Source organism: Cupressus sempervirens, chromosome 4 (assembly GCF_028749045.1).
Source record: "Cupressus sempervirens isolate cs-2001-9-10 chromosome 4, ASM2874904v1, whole genome shotgun sequence".
Taxonomy (NCBI): domain Eukaryota; kingdom Viridiplantae; phylum Streptophyta; class Pinopsida; order Cupressales; family Cupressaceae; genus Cupressus; species Cupressus sempervirens.
Window position 1 is genome coordinate 62,197,866 of NC_143121.1, and position 7,796 is coordinate 62,205,661.

Sequence of the window (7,796 nt, forward strand, 5' to 3'; positions counted from 1 at the left end):
TTCCAAAGGCTCATGCCAAGGACACAACTAAGAAGAGTACCATGGTGATAATTTGCCTCCTGATCGAGATTGCTAGCATAAATATTATTAAGCTCTTATATGAAATGATCATAACTTGTGCAATCCCCCTCTTTAAAATATTTTCACTTCCTAGGAGTTCTATCAATCTGATAAAATTAGCTGGACCCCAAAGTGGGTCCAACTAATTTTTTTGTTTTTGTTTCCAAACACTTGAAAATTTATACTAATCCACTGACTGCCTAATATTGATTTGAAACAAATTTGACCACTAGGAACAATTTCAAAACTCATTTTACCTTTTTCTGCAAACTTGTCAACTTTGTGCCAAGAGGTCCTTCGACTGACTTTAAAAATTGACCCAAACATCTGACCAGTCTCTGAAACCATACAAACCGATTCTTTGTTCCACAATCTCTTACTCTGTGAAATCTCATCTCATGAGAAATTATTAGTCAAAAGATATTGACTATCAAATTTTCCCTCTCAGAATTACCTGCAAACAAACATGTCAAGAAAAACAAATCGCGTTTGAATTTGGCTTTGAAAACTAAGTAAACAGACACTTGAGGGAACAAAAGTTGGGTTGCTTGTTCACTATCACGAGGAGAGTAGAAATTTGGGATTATGGCTCATGATAAATAATGAGGCACATTTGGAAAATAGTTAAATAAGGCTACTTAGAATTTGCAGTCTGAAAATATTGGCAAAAAAGCATTTTTCACAAATGGAATGAACCTAGAGAAGTGTGCAGACGGATTCATCAAGACTTGAAAATTGGCATACTTAAAGTAATTTTAGAGGAAAACACTATGGTACAATCTATTTGATCTCACATATCACAAATTTCAAGATATGACATCATGAACAGTTGTACTAACAACTCTACAATTTTGATTACCAGTGAAACTTTATAAATTGCAAACAGAATTGCATTTGAAAACTAATCAAACAGATTCGTCATAAGCTCAAATTAGGAAAATAGAAAGTCTCTAACCCCTAGAATATGATGCAAAATAAATTTTATCATTTTGGTCAACTAGGTCAAAATTATAATAAGTCAAACAAAGATTCCTAGAATTTTGAACAATTCACATTAGCATGACAACAATAAATGACCAACTTTGAGGGATTCAAAACCTAGTCAAACGGATTTGAAATGACTCAAAATCTGAAACATAGGCTCTTTGATATGGACACTAAACACTTTCATATTGGCGAGTCATGAAACATTACTGGGTGCAAGATATTCAATTGCAAACATAGCCTCTTGTTGCTGTTTGACACATGCAAAAATACAGAATTGGAAATTGCTCAAAACAGGACTTCACAAAATAGTTCAGAATGGAAAATTTATCATCATGGAACACATAAAAATGTTGAATGCATGGTGTTAGAAATATTAAACACATCATAGGCTTCTCAATTATAGCCAGTTACACATGCATCAAAAAGCATTTGTAGGGCTTAATTTTTCAATGGTACTCAAAATTGAGGCTTCAATTTTGAGTACCAACAGTGGCTGTGTCTGGGGATGCATGTCCCTTGCAAACATGGCAAGGATTCAAATCTTTGGAAGAAGCAAACCACACACCTGACCACAAAAACTTCTCACTTGAACAACTTTATTGAAAGAAAATCAACTACTCCTACTATGTGCAAATGATGGCCCTAGGCCACCAAACTTGAACAAAACTTCTTATCTCTATCATAAATCTGATTTTCATCTACATTCTCATGAGTTAAGCTGAAAACATCTCTTCTATTAGTTTCACCAATTAGATCAACATCTTGAAACAAATTACTTGGTAGAATGAAACAACTTCCTTCATTCTCATAATGCATACATACATCAGCATTAGCCTCTACCTCATGCTCATTACGAGAAAACAAATTAGCATGCTCATGTAAATTAAAATCATTCTAAAAACCATCATCCACATATGACTAAAGCATGCTCTCCACCGAAAACACAAAAGATTCATATTCTACCTTGATCAAAAAATTACATATGTCAAAACTTTGCAACTCAGCTTGTGTAATTGAATGTGAAGAATATGTAGTATCTAATCATTTCCTACTTGCAACCATGTTACTCATCAAATTAGATTCACCTTTTTCTGAAACCTCTTCACACTCAAACAACTGATTAGTTACCAAGTCTAAAAAACTATCATGAAAGTGCTAACATAAATCATGCTGATTTTAATATTCATCAAACAATTCATTAGAATGAACTTTGAACTTATCATCAGGATATAGTGAAAACTCAAAATCAAGTTTATCCCTTCTAGTCTTCACTTCTTTGTTATATTTGAAACCAATTTTAGTATAATTGGCATGATAAGAATTAGAAACAAAATGAAACTTCTCCTTATTGGTACTCTCCTTATTAGAAAAGTCATCATGTGTATTGATACTCGATCTATTATCGCATACACCTCTAAAACTTGACAACATATATTCTGATTTTATATCAAATTCAACATCAAACCTTAGGGACATGACCTCACCTTGAGAGGAAATACCACAAGGGACAACATCTAGAGAAACATTTGCATATCTTTTGAGATCATGAGCTAGCAGTTCTGAGATTTCATCAACACTCAACAAGACTTCATCATAAGTCTCTTATCCTAGGTTCTGATCATAAATCAGCTGATCTAAAAAACTTATAGTAGTAGTACCATTAATATGACAATTTGAAAAGCCAGAATTCATACTACAACATATTACCTCTTCTTTACACAATACCTCTTTACTAGGTGTATCATTTTCATCTTTACCAAAAGAAGAATTATTTGTACTGCTGTTAAAACTTTCGACACTCTCATGCATACTGTTATACGATTCATTTTTAGTCACATAACCATCTTCATCCTACTAACTAAAATCATCTAGTTTTGTAGATCTAGAATCCATCTCTTCATAATCACAAGAAATGTTTTCATTATCTATGAATTCACTAGACTCACTATTACTTTTGACACATTCACATTGGCTATTTAAAACATTCTCAAATTTCTTGAAAAGACTATCAACATGAAAAATCTTTTGCACCCTCAAATGTGATGGCTAGTTAACTAAATTATGCATAAATACATCTTGGAAAGCAATAGGCCATGAAGATTCCTTGGGTCTTAAAGACACATGCAACTCCCTAAGTGCCGATTTAAACTTTTCATAAATCTAATTATCTTCTAGACCTTGAACACTTCCTACCACATTTCTTATAAATCTAACAATCTAGTTGCAAAGATCTTTCTTAATTTATACCATATCTTCTAGCACATCTTCATGTCTTGGTAAACTAATTTCAGATCTAAGATCTGATTCCATTTTAAAATAAAAATTCTACCTCTTTCTTCTAGTGCTAAAAATCATTGAATAGAGACAACCTTTTTTAACACTTGACTTCTATGAAAGAGAAACATGAAAACTAAAATACCTTAAGTGCTGATACTAAACTTTGACCTATTAATTTAGCACAGGTGCAAGACTAGAATTCCTTCACACCACTGATCAAAACCTTGTAGAGCTGCCACCTCCTTGCAAGAGATGAAAAAATCACTACTATGATTTTACCTTTTACACTTCAATTTCTTGTAACAAAAAATTGCAACAACACTTCAAAAAACCTATCAAGAATTTAAAACTTCCTTTTCAAGAGACTATCAAAAACCTCAGATCTTCCCACACAACTGAAAGTCCTTCAATATATTGCAATGAAATCAACTAGGAACAAACTGGTGTAGAGATTTGAGAGTTGCCACTCACACTTTATGAGAAATAAAACATAATTTTTCACTTGAAAAGTTTGAACCAGACCTTCAATGTAGGAGAAACTTGCAAATCATTAACATCTTGAAAAGAAAATACACTTCATAAATTGATTCTTTCTAAACTTTCTCAACAACACTTGAAAAAATTGGATTGATTAAAGATAGACTTATAATAGTCATGGGACACAATTTACATCCAATCTTACAACATACCACTGTCCATGAATAAAGCTCAACTAGGATGCATGATATTTGAGTAAGAAAACTAGAAAACACATTAGATAACTTATTACTACAATTTTTCACACTTCTCTTGCTATATTGAATCTTATTTTTTCAAATTATCAAGGTTTGTCTACCATTCCAATTCAATATAGTCCCCAATAGAGTCACCATTTTGTTGGCTCCTAATTTAACATTTTTGAAATTAACCGAGAAATTAGACTAATACATCTAAGGCTAGAAAATTCCTATGATAGATGTACTCGATTGCAATCTTTGACCAATTATAAGGCATAACTCCTTCTTCACTTCAAGCTATGAAAAACCTAGGTAGGTCAACCTTGAGGTTCTAATATATGGTACCAGTACAATTAAACATATAATATGAACCTAATAGCAATAGATGAAACCCTTTTGTCTTTTGATACTTATGTAATAACATAGGAAAAAAATAGCTACAAATCATAACCTATGAACTCATAAGCTAACTGAGGGTTAATTCTTTTCAGCTCACTACAAAACATGAAATAATTGAAATGATTTGATTAACATAAACTGTGCAAAAAGCCTTCATATCATCTTTCATCTGGTTTAGTGACTAGTGCCTTATCCATTGTACCATAGAGTCACTACCAATAGGATGACCTAGCTTGATTTCCTTACAATTAAGTTTGTCAGCTAAAATGCCCAAATTCCATTCCAATGAATATCCCCTCCATACACCTAGAAACCCTATCAAATCATTGAAGCATTTACTTAATTTTTTGAGTTAAAAGGAACAATAGATATGATATAAAACTCATCCAAGCTGCCTTAAATTGAATAAAACTTATGCATTCAATTATGAAGTCAATATCATATGAAGAATTAGGAGACAAAATAAGAGAAACCAGATAATTCATTGTAAATCCCCTTTTGTATTTATCCTTGGAAAGACCAAATACATTAAACTAATAATACTAAATGGAACTCAAGATGTGTTACATGATCTGTCATCAATTTCCATTTATCTCAGAATAACAAAACATAAAATGAAAAGAGATCTACACAAGAGTAGATGTGTAGCCTTTACTACTAGAGCTTTGCTCAATTAAATATGAAGTAAAACCAACAACAACTTGGTATCACAACAATGATAAAACTTCTCCAAAGATTGGAACCCCCCAAAACTAGAACCTCTACAAAGAATGAGAAAGAGAATGATACAAAGGAATGAATTCCTGAATTTGATCTAAACATGACATGTGTCCACTTGGAAAACATCTCCTACAAGTGGTAAAGCATCTCTCTAATCTCTCTCTACAACTGCGTATCAAATCTTCAATAATTTTGGCTCTCAAAAGCACAAAATATCTCAGATATTTGATGGAAATCATAACTGATTTGATGCCAAATTTGAAACTAATGATCTCAAGAAGCCAATAAAACTTTTCAGAATCACTTTTTTCCACATTCAGATTTCAACAAGCCTTTATATCTACCTCCTAGCCAATTTTAATGCTTAATGGTGAAAACTGCCCGTTTTGCTAAGAATGCCCTAGAAAATACAAATTTGCTTATAACTCAAACCAGTGAGCACTTGTGCAAAATCTAACCTCATATTCATAAAATTCATTTTTCATCTGGTTCCAACAGTATATTGAAGTGCCTATTTTGGACAAAAATCACCCTTGTGGCAGCCATTTGAAAATCTAGGTTCCAAATATGGGTAGAGTAATTAAAAATGAGAAAGTTAAAAAAATTCTATAGTCTAAACTATAGAAACTTACCATAAAAACCAGATTTTCAAATGTTGGAAGTCTACACGTTCAAAATCATGCAAAGCTTTTTATTATTTTAAGATATTTTCCTTCCAACTTCCCTAGGGCATTCATGTGGTGCCATGTGTTAGATTTTGACTGATCCAACTATTCTAGGTAGGTCCCACATACACTTGCTATTTTTTTGGATTTTTTAGTAGGTCACCATGTCATTTGCCAAAAAATCCTCCCTTTTTTTTTGTGGTGACATGGTGACCACTAGATTCTAGTGACATTTCCTAGAAAACTTCTTCCTTTACTACCACATTAGTGCCACCTCAGTGCATGATCATTGCCACATCACCTCCATGTCATTGCCAGCTCAGTTGGTCGCTATGTCACTATGGTTAACTATTGTGCATCTTGGCTTGGCAACATAGTAACTACCATAAGATTATCCACATTTCATCATCTATTCATGTAGTATTCTATGTCATTTCCTCAATGGGGGTGCTCATTCAAAATTTATTACCTCTTCCCATCTCTAGCTGGCTTCATCATTCAGGTCAGGCCCACCACATAGCTACTGTCTTTCCAAAAGGCTTGTGTCTTGAAGACACTTACCATTGGGGTGTAGTTGTACTTAAACATTTTAAAATCCCTTCCTCTGGAAAATGTGGGATAATACTTTTTATTGTTTTTTCTCTCTTTTCATCCCTAAGCTACTCTACAACTTCCTTTGTCGTGACCTGCTGCATGGTAGCTTCTTGCTTCCTTAGACGATTGAGGCAAGTTAAAATTTTTTGTCAAGCATGTCCTATCCATACTAGTAAATAGAATGTAGAATGCATGAGGTAGAAATCACAAATTGACACATCATCATTATTATAACCTTCTTTGGTAACAACATACCAATCCATGGAGAAGTGCTTGGTAATTTGTTCACACCATAATCGAGTGGCAATGTTCAAGTTTTCCATAATTCTTATGCCACAACACCAATATTTTTTTTAATGTCAATTTGAGATGTAGAAAGAAATCTTTCTTCAAGATATTTCTAGCATGTTACAACCTGCTTGGACTCATCATACTTTGTTAGTTGTGATGTTGTTAATGTAACAACTCTTGTCATTGAAGAACCCACCTCTTTCCAAAGATCAATGATTCCCTCTATTGTAATAGTGTGAAACAATTTATGAATTGGTTCCTTATTTAATTGCTACAATTTTTCTAACTCATCCATACAGGGTGCTCTCCCTTTTGCCAAGCTATGTAGCTCCTCTCTTCCTTTTCACATGGGAATTTTGACCTCTTCCTGTGGCTTAGAACCTCAATGTGCCTCCTACTTGAAAGAACTCCCCATTTTTATTTCTAAATAAATCCTCTCTACCTCTTGTCCCATTTTATGAATGGGCTCTATTTCATCGAAGCATCCTCTCCCAGTCTTCTTTCTAAGTCGAGTGCCTTCTAAAATGTGGCTTTCTCTTCATCTTCTTAGTTTGATGGCTCCCCATTGCAAGTTTCCCAAACCTTGCAAATGATGTAATAGATGTAGGTTTTCCCAAAGCTCATGATGATGTCACAATTATTAATCAATCTCATTACATTTAATCTGATGAGAAATAGTGGTATACAGACCATCTCGAGTCAAAGAAAAATATATAATCGTCATTATTATGGTTTCACTCTAGTCCAATTGCTCCATATGGCAAGGCACTTCTGATAAATTGGGATATAAATCTTCATAATGACATCCTTTATTTATGAATGGCAACATGTGAGAAGGAAAAAGAAAGAAAAGAATCATCTCATTTCAATGGTTGCATTTATGTCCTAAGCATAGCTCCACACTTTTTAGCAATAGACCTCAACCTAGCATAATACCAATCCCTAGGATATGCACTACCTCCATAGATGATAAGCTTAGGCCTAAAGTCAAAGGCCTTCTCCTTCAAGCTTTCATAATCAATAAACCTAGTTTCTTGGTTAGGGAATCCATGAGGAGTGGTAAACCACATGAAGGTGGAAAGAAACT